Consider the following 15,073-nt stretch of genomic DNA (forward strand, 5'->3'; position numbering starts at 1 on the left):
TATAGCGGTATTTTTTAACGCATGTAATTTTCATGCGTTACAAGTTCCCATTATCCAGTGTTCACGTTTCCACTGATGTGTTACAGAAACGATTATCTTGTAAAGTTTTGCCTCTTCTAACGATATCTGTCATTTATAGAAATATAAATACATGTAAAGGTCATAATTAACCGGTTCTGCATCCAATATGTTAACCTAAGATCCATCCTCCTTAATCAACAAATCCCTGTTCCATTGATGACGAAATATTACATTCTTTTTTGTGCTGATCATAACTTTAAGATTATAATTTACTTTGTCCTCATACTTAACAAAATGCATTGTTTATAATAGGTCATCACCCACCTTTATTTACTTCAACATTCTTTTACCACTTCACATAAGGTAAGGTTACCTTACCTTATGGTTAACATTATGTTAATGGTTAACATTACTATGGTAAACCCTGATGACAATGACAAACCAATCTTTTTGAAGCCAGTATATATCATTTATAAATGTTTTCAGAGCTTTTACTTAAATTCCACTGATATTATGGTTTCTAATAAATTTCCTACATTTAATATAGAGTTACTGTAAAGCTAGTTATGTCAATTAACACTTAAGTAGGACTGGTTGTGGTTTAAATTTAAGAATCTTGCTATATTCATCCAGAATAACCTTCATCCAGAATACCTTTCATATTATCGCCGAATGATTTTGAAGGCACATGGCACCTTAGAATGTCATGGTCGCCCTGAAAAGAGCTCTTCAGATTTTTGGAGTGGTGGCCCTAAAAAGGACCGTTAGTGTATGTTTGGTGGGGTAGCCCTGAAAAGGGCTGTCAGGTCTGTAAGCAGGTCTTCGATGAAGTCGGCTCTGCCTGGCGGGAGGTAGTCAGGGAATCTGTGGTGATGGTCCCCAGAGCCCTGCATAATCAGTTGCTGTGCCATTTGGCTTTTATATAATCGCCTATGAGTGGTGGGAGAGTAAATTATTTTCAATACAGATAAATTATGTAAAACACAAATAAAATACTAAAAATATGTTTTTTTTGGATTTTTTTTTTGTAAAGTAATAGGTGATTTCTGTTGTATTTTTGGCCATAGACTTAAAAAATTTTGGCTGTAGCCCAGATGTTTGGGTATTGCATCGGGCTATTGTAATATCTAATATATAAAAAAAGAATTTTAAATAAATGTACTATATTGTATCACTTTCAATGTATTTGCTTTGATAGGCTGGAAGGAAACAGTAAGTTATCTAGACACTCACCAGATAACCGATTATGAAAATTTAACTACATTATCTTTTTCGCTGTAGCACCAGTAAATAAGGAATATAAAGAACATTCCTAAAAATGTAACTTTGAACTAATGATACAGTAGGCCTATCATCTTCAATTTCCAACTTGTATGTGCAACTAATATTTATTGAAATTCGTTAATAAAAATTCTCATGTTTTGTATTAATGTAAACCTTGCAAAATGAGAATTAAAAACAATTTTCTAAATATTATACAATAAATTAAGTGAATAAAAATAGTAATATGTGTATTATATTACAAAATCATAACTGCCTATGATTTTTAATTAAATAATTAAATAAAATTAATTAATTAATTTTTAATTCCATAATTCTTGGGGCCAGTACCATTAAAAAGCAGTGTGGGCTGGCAATTCACACAGCCATCCAACCTCCTAACCTGGATCAAAATCCCCAGATGCCCTGTTGACAAGATAGAAAGCTAAGCTACTGCAATCAGGATATTACTTAGGATCCCTACAATGGCTGACCCTCAACCGACCTGCTGCTGTCCCTGGACAGCCATTACCAGTAATGGTGCTGAGCAGAAGTTAGACTCACAGCACAGAAGTACAGGAATCACTGGAAAATAGTAATACTGTTAGCATCTTATTTTTTATTTATTCGTACGCCTTTGTTATGTACGGCTGTTATACATAATTATGGTTTTATGTAAACACATTTTATGTTTTCTGGTGTAAGTATATATACCTCTGAAACATAAAGTGGAACACATTAAAAAAAAAAAAGTTTTGGTGTGAAACATCATAACGAGAGCAGGAAGATGTAACAAATGGAGTAGGGCAGTTCTGATCCAGAGAGAACTTTAGTGTTTGAATACTGTTCAGTTAATTTTATTTTGTTGTTTTCCACATATTTATTTTTTCCATGCTTTCATGAACTAGATCAATTATATCTGTTATTCTACACTATGTACAAACATAAACATTTTTTCCAAATGTTGAAAATTTATTCATCTACGATATGATAGAACCAAATAACGTTTTTGGTATAAGGTATTTTTTAAAAAATTAATTATAACAATGAACTTGACTCTTCATTATAAACAAAAAAAAATTAAATAGTTCCCTGTAAACTGTATAATTTTAATCTATTCTTAGAATTCATAAAACTAAGTTAGGCCTTTTAATGACACTAGTTTTGCTGTTATAGGTTCAATACCAATGACGTTATGAATTCTCAAGCAAATCACATTTTTACCATTTCAACTCCTACGTCAGGGGTTGTAAATAACTATCGGGGTTAAAAAATTATGCTAAACATTACTCATATGTTGTAAACTCATGACAAGTTGTAACTGTTAGTCTTATATTTAAAAAAAATAAGTTTTAACATATACTATTCCCCCAATATGTTTTACTTGTACACAGGGTTAAATTTTGTTTCGATCCGACAAAGGGATACACCGAAAAGATTGTGTATTTTATATTTTCTAAAACTGTTTAACCATTAATAAACTGCAGAATCAGACCAAAGTATTTCTATAAATGAGATCTTACTTGTATTTAGTTTTAGGACTTTATATACAAACTGGTAATAAAGGGGAGCACACATTGCTTCCTCCAAACACTAGGGTCTCCAGAAGGCAAATTCCTGTTAGGCTGAAAGGCGCTAGCACCGAAAGGACTCCAGAGGACAGAATGAAAGATAATTATGCAGGGAGTACGAAGCTCATATACACCTAGTCTCCCACGATCAGCCCCAGTCAATTATTTCTCATCGGTTTAAAGGACCAGAACGCAAATACAAAATCCGTCCATAAATAAAATACATAAAATCTATAACCGCACACTAAATAAATAATGACCCACCCGATAAAAGAATGACACACCAGCAAGGGATACTTGTCCAGGTTCTGCAATTAGTAGGGAAATAATAAACTCTCGCTAACCTTGCGTTCTGTAACAAACAGATAAAAATCAGAACCTGATATCACACCAAATATCATTAAAAAGATTTTATAATATATGTGTGTGTGTGTGTAATATATATATATATATATGTGTGTGTGTGTGTGTGTGTGTGTGTGCGCGCGCGTGTGTGTACGAGAGAGAGAGCGAGGGAGTGAGAGAGAGAGACAAAAATATAGTTAATGGAGACCACTGCAAAATATGATTGCCAGGATGCTCTTCATCCTCCAAAATAGTTTCAATGAAGTCATAATGTTTCTGTTCAATATGTTTGTGACCAATCACTGGAGGGATTTTTATCATCTGCTAGCAAACCAAAACAGCTTTTTAATGCCCCCTTTGATGTTAAACTCCAAGCTGACCCCCAGCTATCATTTTTTCAACTCCGGCAAACTGTAGACAAAAACCTTCAGTGTTAGAAGAAGGTGCGGGGATTGTGCTTCTGCGAATCTATTAATTATTCTCCTAATCTTGTAGCTGTTGAAAATATCTGCTGAGGTATTTCCAGCGATGGCATACTGGCAGAGACTGAATTGATGACTGTGTTGTGTTATCAAGCTAAGAGGGTCTAAAAGACAATCTCCAGTAAAGCCCATCATGGCTATGAACAGAGGGTTGGTATGGCAATCAGGATCATCACAAGACAGGTGTCTTCCCCTATGAGTCAGAATACAAAATGACTCTTTGCCGATCCCAATCGGTGTCTCCTCAGCCCCTATTACTAATTTTTATTTTGTTTTTACTTTGTAGAATATTATGTAAAGGTGCAGCCAATTGAATATAATTAAGGTATCCAGAATAAGGTAACCTGATACCAGATGGAGATGTAAAAGATAACATAAAACCGTTGTGGAAATTCCTAGATAATGAATTTTCTAAAACTTTTTTTTTAACCGATAAATTTTTCTCATTTGTTAATCAAATGTGAAAAATTTCAAAGAAAGTTACAGAATTTTGTTTTACAAACTCTGTATATTAAATTAAATATAAATTAAATTCTATTAATATAAAAATCACGTAAACATTTTACCATGATTTTATCATTAAAGTACTATTACAGGATTCCATATCCTCAGTCATGATGAATCCATTTAATTGAACTGCATATTAAATAAAGATATTAAAAATGGTGAAATGTCTGTTACATTACTATAATGTTATAATGAAAATTGCATATTAATGTATTACATGAGTGCTGCTTCATTGTTTTTATAAGACCGTATTCTTTAAATACTGTCAGATGGTTTATCAAATTGAAATTTTGTTTGTTATTTATATAAGTAATATTTTTCTAATATAATTAATTTTATGTCATTTTTATTAATTTCTAATATTTCAAAATTTGTATTTACATCGGAAATATTATGTTTATTGTTATCAGATGGTTTGCCATATTAGAAAAAACTAATTTATTAGTTTTAAAGGATCTTTTGTTTTTCCTTTATGAATATCACAATCATTTACATTTAATTTTATTAATTCCACACAAGTTGTTGATTTTATTATTATTATTTTGGGTTTTTTAAATATCTAATTATATGGTTATTAGGTTTGCGTGCTGGTTTAAATACTTCTTTACTGTAAGTTTTAGTAATGTTTTCAATGATATAATTAATATATAAACACTTTATGTATATGATTTCACTTTTTTGTGTCTTGTTATGTATTGTTTATAAGGCAGTTATAATAATATAATATTATTAATTAAAGTAGTAACATATTCATTTTCAATCGCTATATGTTTTATGTTTATTTTGTTACTTAACATTTCTTTGTTATTATATGGTTTATTTTAGTACTTCTAATTTTTAATATCTTTATTTAATATGCAGTTGAATTAAATGAATTCAACTGACTGAGGATAGAGAATTCTAAAAAGTTACTTTCATGATAAGATTAAGGTATGTCTTACCTCAATATTCTGTACTAGATGCGTTTTATGTTATTAGAATTTAAAATAAAATTTAACAGTACAGAAAAATAATATGAATCTTAATATGAAAAGTATAAAAACCGTTTACCAACAAGAGTACCGAATTTGATAATAATTCTTACCTTATGCTTATTATTTATTTTCTAATAGCACTTTCATAGTTTTCCCTCATTATCGGTTAAACCTTTTCTTCCAAATCCATAATTACAGGAACTGACAGTGTAGTGAAGTAGTGAACTACACTATTTTCAAAGAAAGCAACTCTGTATGTTACCTCTGATAAATCTGGTGCTTAACAGTTCAACAGAGCCAGAATAGAGAGCTGAAACAGATAGCCTGATAAAACAAAACAAAAATGATATAACAGATTAATACAGTATGTTTTGTTGTAAAACAATCAATTTTGTACACCATTTAAAATCAGTGGAGAAATGGTTGGCTACAGCACATGTAAACTAGCATTCACATTTAATTTTTAGAATGAAATATACAGAATCCTGTCTTTTCACAGTACAGAAGGGATTTTATCTGAGAATAATGAAATGAGACTAAACCGAATAAGAAAGTATTTTTGGAAAATATGTGCCGTCAGTATTATGAGATATAAAAGTTTCAGGACATCTGCTTAGCACCTGTAAATAATTTTCACAGATTACAAAAAGGATATTGAAAATTATCTCAAAAATATTACATTTAAAAATTTTATTTTTTTAAAACATTCAATAATAATATTTTTTATAAAATATTATACATTTATGATTGGTTAAATGGAATATTACATTTTTATGTATATTTTTAAGACAACAGACAACTTTCAAAATCTTACTGATTAAAGATATTCTTTACTTATTTTAAAATTAAAAAAAAAAATGAATTTTGAAGAAATTCAGAAATAAGAGTAAAAGTACACAGAAAATTTTATTCAGTCTCTTGGATACAAGAATAGAAAGTAACAAAAGTTGAGTTATAAAAGGAACCTCACCTAAATGAAAAGATAAGTAAGAGAGATGAAAAAGATGCATGCTTGAGATAATACAAAATAATCATTTATGGAACTGTTAAAAAAATGGTAAAATTAAAAAAAAAGGTAAAATTAAAATTAAAAATTAAAAAAAGGTAAAATTAAAAAATAAATACTATGAGCAGCATATTTGTAAATATTCTTATATCAAGTTTTCATGACATGTGAGAAATATGGCTTAAGTCTAAACACCAAAAAGAGTAAATACATGGTCGTCAGTAAAGATCAGGTGAGCGGAATCATTTCACAAGCCAAGTGTGAAGCTGTAAAGGATGAAAATTCTGATGAAAGATATAAAGTATTACCTGGAATACCAAAAATACATAACCTGATATACCTATGTGACCTTTAATTAATTTCACAACTGCCCCTTCTTACATCATCTCTCAAATAATAAATAAAATACTTAGAATCAAAATGAATTTGGATTATTAATATAACATAAAGAATGAATACACACTTGTAAATAAATTAAAAGATTTAAAAATTGGGGATAACACCAGGATCGTTAGTTATGACATAAGTAACATGTACGTACTCCATAGCACACAGCATACCCATAAATGAAACAATCAACATAATAAAAAATAAATTAATACAAAATCGTGAAGACCCTTTATTTATTGATAATATTATCGTTATTAGAAATATTTGCCAACAGAATTATTTTAAGTTTGATGATAAATTTTATACTCAAGAAAATACCTTACTAATGGGCTCTCCATTGTCAGCCATCATATCTGAGATTTGTTTTACAAAAAGTAAAATTGTTTATAGCATTACTTATGTTCATGATATTTCACTTTGAACTAGGTAAGTTGATGATATTTTTGTGGTCTAAAGACCATTATATAAAATGAACAAGTCAAATTCTTACCATAATGAATTGAAATTGATAAAAATAAGAGAATAAATCACGTAGATGACTGTATCGAAATAGATAATAGGAATAAAAATAATCAATTCATAACTTCAGTACATAGGAAACTCACAACCAACAAAACCACCGGTACTTACATATTAACGCCACCGCAGCTACAGCTTTATTTAAAAACTAAGTAGACAATCGGATTTCGGTGGAAAATGGGCCGATATAAAGTTTAACATAATTTAATAAATATTTATTTTATAAATAAAATATAACCAAACTTAACCTAATTAACACCGTAATTTTTTGAGTATTTATTTAATACATTCAGTAATTACAGTTATTTATTATTTAAATAATCAAATTGCAATAATTACTGAATTTATTAAATAAATACTCAAAAAATTACGGTGTTAATTAGTCAAGGTTAGCGAGCGAAGCGAGCGTAGGTTAAGTTTGGTTATTATATTTATAAAATAAATAACCATTTATTTGAGCTGCATCAAACCAGTCAAATGAATGAAGACAAAAAAAAAACGGATAATATTGTTGAAAACATAACAAGGGTTACGATAAAAATCTGGTTAAACCTGCATACCAGACAAATAACCATTTAATAAAACATCTAAAAAATAATACACATATAGATAGCTTCATATGATTTACATAATTTGTGTGGTATTTATAAAATAAAATGCAATGATTATGACCATATTTATATAGGTAAACACTAGATCCTTTAAAACTAGATTTGATGAACACTTTAGATATTATAAAAGTAGAAAATTGGGTTTCTCTAACATTTCTGATCATCATTAATAATACATATTCAATGTTGGATATACATACAAATTTTAGAAATACTGGAAATTAAAAAAATACAATATTAATATAAATAAGGTTTTTGACATTTTAAAAAAGATTTTACATTTATAAATAAAAAAATTAATTTAATTTGATCAACTTACATATAGAATATGAGGATTACACAATCATAGAAAAGCTGTTTGTAGATAGCAGCACTTCTATAGATATTGGTAATTCATAATATTTCAGCTGTGTACAGTTATATAACTTTGGCTAACTAGTCTACATGGATTTCTATTTATTTTATTTTATTTTTGTTATTAATTTTTACTTTTAATTTGATTTTTTTATTAATGATTTCATATTTTGTATATACGATTTAAAATTTTGAATATAAAAAAATTTTAGTTTTATTTCTGTTTTGATTTAATTGGAAAAGGATCTTAGGGAACAATTTTAAATCTCAATTTTAATTTTAATGTGCAATTTGCAACGAAAGATTTGAACATTTATACAGCAACTGATGATGCAAGGTACTCGTGAAAGTGCTCTTGCTTGGATTATGGAATAAGGTTAAGGTACTGGTACTTCTTTTTATCAGGAATAACCAGTAACTCGTAATAATATTAAAAATAATTATTAGCATGGAAATTAGAACTAACAAGCATTAGTAATAAAAAGTAACTTTCTTCACGAACACAAAATATAGTATTAAACAATAAAAAAGTTTCAGATAAAATAAACACCAAAAAGTTAGGTCTAAATTAACTATAAACATAACGTCTTAAAAGTTCTTATAGTTTTATATTACCTAGATTACACAATTAGTATGAAGTACAACTGTAAATAATTAATGTAAAACCGCTTCATAAACACATTCACATTATACATTTCAACAAGTCATTACTTTCTTTTAGTAGATCATGACGCAAAATAGTATTTCATTATTCGCAGAAACCAATCAGTAGATCTATATAATTATTTCTATTAGTAAGCACTCAACTAAGATTATTTGGACTACCAAATTAATCTACATAGTTAAATCGAATAGCTGTAAACGGTACCGTTAGAAAGGACGCCAACAGTATACAACTATGTGCGTTGATGTATGTAACGCATTCTCTAGTTGCTTACGAAAAAATAATTTTTAATGCATTTTTTTTAAATCTACGCGGGAAACAAGTCAAATGAGTGTTATAAATGTACTAAAAACAATGTTATTCTGGAACTTATCAAAACCTAATAAAGATAGATAAAATTGAAATTCTATACCTAGATTCACACGAATTCATTATCTTTTTTTTATACACAAACATTTTAATCTCTTTTTATTCACAATTATAGTTTATTATTATTATTACCTAGTAATATTCTTTGATCATTTACATATAGTAAGACTGTAAATAATGTAAAACGGGTTCAAAATTCACATTAATATTATGTTCAATTCAGAAAATTAACTATTTGTCATTATTTACTTTTTAGTAGAGGACCATGGTACAAAATACCATCATTTCATTATTCACTAAACCAATCAGTAGACCTATCAAATTATTTCTCTTGGTCTGTATTGTCGGTTTGAATTTTATTTAATATATTACAGAAAAACACAATGATATTTATTTCCATCAAATTAGTTAGTACAGTTAAATAAGTTAGCTGTTATTTTTTTACAATTGTTTTACAATAAAAATTTACTGTAATATTTACCACTGTTAATTTACTATTTTTGTTTAACTATCTGTTTTATATATATTTAGGTAGGTCATTCACAGATTCCTGAAATAAGTAGAGTAAAATATTTATTTAATAACATTAAGTTAACATTATTGCAACATAAATGTGCACTAAATAACCAAACATAACGTGTTCTAGTCCCAGTCAACTGGTATTTGTTGTCTTGATTTACCATTCCCTCTTTCCTAAATTATATTTAAGTTCCCTGTGATAGTGTCTAGGAATTGTTTCTTTTCTAGAAGGTTGCAAACAAAACGAGTCTGAGGTATATGTCTGGTAAACCTGAACCCTTTTGTACTAAAGTACAAAATATATCTTATAATATAAGATATTATATTTTATCTTAAAATATATCTTATTTTAATATTTAATAATGAATGTTACTCTCTTTATTTTACAAATAAATGTGTATCTCATATAACAATGAAAACAATATTCATTGTGCCTAGATATATCACAATTCTTCATTATTATAATAAATATATTTATTTTGAAACAATCAGGAATCATTTTCTCAGATTAGGTTATTTGAAAATTTTAGAGGATGATCAACTTTTGAAGCTCCACATTTCATCCACTTTTTCTGATAAAATAAAGCATTTTTTGTAACCTTTATCCTTTAATTGCAATGAAAAGTTTTTTAACTTCATTCTAGTCGCATAGATATGCATGCAGTTACAATTTATTCTTCTTTTTCCCAATATTTTCTCATTCTAACTTCTTGTTTTCATTCTTCAAACCATTTTTAAATTTGAATGTGTTTCCTCTTCAATAAGAGATATGAAGTACTCTAACAAAAGTTATTCTACTAAATATTTGTACCCCTTTTTCAACATTACTATGAGTTAAATTTTCTTCTTAAATTTTATCTTCTGTTTTTTACTTAGAACAAAAGAATATTCTGTAATAACTTTACATTAAAATAAAAGTGAATAATGAAAATACAAGATATATTGTAATTCCATGAGTGAGGTTAGAATTTGATTTAAATAGGAATTATGATTTACTGTTTACACAAATATATATTATTTTGTTTCTTAAAATTGCTTTAAAATCTCTTAATTTTCAATTTTATCAATTCACTAATTAAAAAAAATTCCAGAATTATGTCAATTTAATAAACATTAATCTCAGATTATATTTAATTTGAATCTGAATTAATTCTGAATTTTGTTACAAGAAAATCTCTGGTAACTCGAGTACTTAAAACAAGTAATAATTTATACGTAAATTTTACGGATAAATGAAACATTTAAGTCCAGTTAAGTGGGAGAGCCGATGGATAAGATCAGTTATTATTTTACAAACTATATTATAAAACTTTAAAAATTAAAATAAACAAAAAAGTTATTTAAGATTTGTTAAAGTTCTCGTAGATTTGTCATCGCTTTTAAGTCGTAAAATATTTGAGATATGGAGGTCCGAATAATCGACGCTTTAATAAACAGTTATCTCAGATTATATTTAATTTGAATCATAATTAATCATAATTAATTGTAGAATCATCTACAAGAAAATCTCTTAAATAATTCGAATACTACAAGAAGCAATAATTTATGTAAATTTTACGGATAATAAAATAATTAAGTCCGGTTAACTAAGAGGTCGGATGATAAAATCAGTGATTATTTTACTAACTATATTATATAACATAAAACTTAAAATAAACAAAAAAAGTTATTAAGTATGATTTTTTTTAACACTACTACAAAAACGACAAATATCAAATAATTTATTGTCAAATGGGGAATATAACATCGATTTTAAATATTTTAGGAAAATATTATTATTTTTTATTTTTTTATTTTTATTTTATAAATAATAGTAAAACTATCAGTATAATATACTGATTCGTTAATAAAAAAAAAAAAAAAAAAAAAATTTTACCGTAAAAATTAAAAATTTTTTTCATCTCTTACCGTTTATAGCTTGGACGGTTTATTCTATGTAAATATTGAATAAGTCAAATACGCATGAAGTGAATTTCCTGATGCCTAACTTGGGGGGGCAAAGGGCCAAGGGGGAAGGAAAATTCAGGCTAATTGGCAACATGGCACCTGTCCGTCACTAAATATTAGAACTGTGTTTAATGAATACAACCTCCGTATTAAGAATAGGATTCTCTGTATATTAATCGAAGCGAACGGGGTGGGGTGTCATAATAATTTTCAGTTTCAGTAAACCACCTTATTATCTCTTAATAAATAATATATTAAATTATTTATTTATTTGTATACTCACACACGTGCGCACAATTTTTTTAATTATATATAAATACTAAAATATACTATTCTATATAAATATTTTTTTTCTCTCTCTTAAAATCTGTTTTAGCTAAACCTTTGTAATTACAAAAATAAAAATTGATAAAATTTACTATTTTTTTTTCCTTAAATTCTATTGTAGCTCCGCTTCTTCCCTACTGAAAAATTATAATTCTCCACAATTAAAAAAATATATATATATTAATGAAAAATTATAATCCATAACGACGCCCGATCCATAACGTCGGGCGTCGTTATGGTCGTAAAAAAAAATATAAATTTAAAAAATCGCATGAAAACCACCTTTCATTCATTTACATAAGGTGAACTGACATATGCGAATTTCGCTCGCGCTAGTATGTCGAGAACGGTTGGACCTAGACACATGAAACTGCCGGCTATCGTTCCAGGAAGTTGGAAAACACACTTTCGAGTAAGCCTTTCAAAATTTCGTTAAAAATCGTCTGTGTGGACCATTTTTGAGATACGCCCTTTTTTTAGAAATCATTATTTAATATAAGATATACCCTTTCTTATGTATAATATATATAAGATAAGGTCATTAGCTATCATAAAAAAAAATCAATTTACAACCTTTATCACCTATCATACCGATTTCGCTGAAAGTAATGATGCCCGATTTTTTTTTCAAAACATCGTTATCAATTTAAAAGTGATCAGAACTTTTAACTGATGATTTTGAAGTTTAAACTGACATTATAGACATATATTACACTGTCGTTGAAAGTAATGATGACCAAACATCATAATAAATTTTACACTGTAAAACAGTGGTTCGTACAATTTTAATGAGTCTGATTAGGATTCGAATATGATATCCTAGGAACAATAACCCAAGCTCTGTCACTACAAACAAACAAAAATTTATCTGGACAAAAAATATTTTTAAAAAAAATTCGAAACTTCAGTCATCGTATTTAATCACTTTTAATACACGAGATTCAATTTATTAAAAGTAAAAATAACCTAACAATATAAAAAAAAAGATGGCTTCTGAACAATAGAAGGAAGGAAAAATATTACTACTGCGGTTAGTTTGTACGTATGGAGACTTTGAGAGGGGGGAGAGAGCAGAGAGAATGGGAATGCATTTGACTCTCACGTTCTCCCCTTGGTTCGCGTCGAAATTCATGAAAACAACTACGTAGATCAAAATGTGTGTTACGTTGATGAAAAATTATAATTGATTATAATATTATTAGCTGTTTCCATTATATTCAGCGATGTAAAAAAATCAAAAAATCTTACATAATAATATTATCTAACATTTTCTTTCTGATATTAATCTATTAAAAGTGATTAATATATTAAAAGTGTTATTAAAGATTAACGTTGTCATACAGTAAATAAAGTTTATTTCTTCACGATTTGTAGTTTTTAAAACCGTTATCAAATTTTGTTTATTTGATTATTTGTATTTAGAGAATTCAGTATATTTAAATATATTTTACGTGAATCTGACAACCGTATAGAAAATAATTCTACGTGTAAATGAGGTAAGTTCTTTCAAATTATAATATTTTGTAATAAGAAATTAGTACACAATTAAATAATGTGATTATATTGGTTAACATATTGGAGGAATTTGGGAGTTTAATGAACTAAACATTTTATTTTGGCAAAAATGATTATTTTTAGGTTAGCCAAATATATTTTTATTTTTGTTATTTTAATTAAAATTAAGTACAGATTACTTTATAAAAATATATAACTAAAATAATTTACTTTCAAGTAAGTACCGATACACTATAACAGGGGTTTTGCTGAATCTTTTGTAGACTAAACGTTTTATTTACGTATTATTTCTATTTAAATGTGCTTTACTTATTAATTATTTCGGGTTTCAATATTCTATTGAAGTTCTGTTTTTTGTTTTAAAAATTTAGATTTCTGTTTAACAACAAAACCGTTTGCCTGTGTCTACATTTGGTAATTAATAAATTAGCTATCTATTTTAGAAAGATAAATTGCCTTTGTTATTCATATGAAATACTTTACAAATATTTTCTCACTTTTCTTGAAATTTACATTGATATGTTCTGTAGATCAAAACGGTCGGTTTTTATGTTACATGGTCAGATTTATTATTAATTTTTTTTCGACAAAAATTTAGCCAAAATGTTTGTTCTAATTTCTTTTTCATTTTTTTATTAAAAAAAGACTAGACTAATGAATAAATGAAAGCAATTTTTTAAATTCACTTGTATCTGTTAGCTAAAGAACATGGCTAACGGTACATAAACGAGTAATGATGTGGAGGCTTCCAATTATTTAATTTTACCTAATATTCGATTAATTATAACCACGCACGTAAACGTGATTATTGCACATATATATAAAAGTACATTCGCGTGCGTGCTTTTATAATTTTTCTTTTTTACTAAACATTGTTTTATTTTAATTTAAAGCAGAAATTTAAAAAATCGAATATTATAATTAACAATAAAAATGTAATGTCGCCGCGACCGTGTTACAGAAAGCGTACTTCCTTGCTACATAACATACCAAATGTTTTGGTTCGTTTCCAGATTAGTATGTGAAGAATTTTCCACAATTAGATTGTAACTTCTTCAATAGCTAATTATTTTAAAGAAAAACAGCTGAACTACAAATTATTATAGATTATAGAAAAGATTAACGAGTGGTACATAAGGATGTAATGATATGATTTCATTATTTCTAAATTTATCTATCGTAGCCGATTACTACTTTACGCGCGCGCGCGCACACACACACACAAAGAGAGATTTATTTTTTATTAATCTAACAAAAAGTAATGTTTGAAATTTAATCTATGTTTCTTCAGATTTTGTCTTACTTCGTTCTTATATAGTAATTAGCTGTTAACATTGAACAAAATATTTAACTGTGTCTCATTTTCATTTTGATAATATACTGTTATCGTAACACAGTTAGTAGAGATAGTACAAATGACTAATGTACTGAAGGTTCGATTTTTAACTTGGACACCCCCAGATCACAAGGTATTCTTTTATTTTTTATATTTTATATTTTTTTGTTTAAAATTTTCAATTTGTTTTAATTCTTACTTTTTACTTTTTGCAGGGTTTTTATAATATGTCTCCTTTTTTTTATTAATGTTAATATAAATATTAGTTAAGTTTTTTAAAATAATTATTTATATGTAATCAAATATATTTTTATTACAATTCGAATCTTGGACCTCCAGATGAAATGCCGAGAGGC

The 15,073-nt window shown here is 27.5% G+C and overlaps 1 protein-coding gene across 3 annotated transcripts in view; it reads left to right on the plus strand.

Moving 5' to 3' along the window:
• The first annotated feature begins 13,240 nt into the window (after positions 1-13,240).
• Positions 13,241-15,073, plus strand: part of LOC142322492 (polynucleotide 5'-hydroxyl-kinase NOL9-like) — a 69,459-nt gene continuing 67,626 nt past the window's right edge. Inside the window, exon 1 of one of the 3 annotated variants that reach the window (XM_075361635.1) lies at positions 13,241-13,362. The gene's annotated coding sequence lies outside the window, so the exon portion shown is untranslated. The remainder of the gene's footprint in view (positions 13,363-15,073) is intronic. The other 2 variants (XM_075361634.1, XM_075361631.1) reach the window with 2 other exon arrangements.

The sequence above is a fragment of the Lycorma delicatula genome, chromosome 3, assembly GCF_047948215.1.
Source record: "Lycorma delicatula isolate Av1 chromosome 3, ASM4794821v1, whole genome shotgun sequence".
In the NCBI taxonomy this organism is placed as follows: Eukaryota; Metazoa; Arthropoda; class Insecta; order Hemiptera; family Fulgoridae; genus Lycorma; species Lycorma delicatula.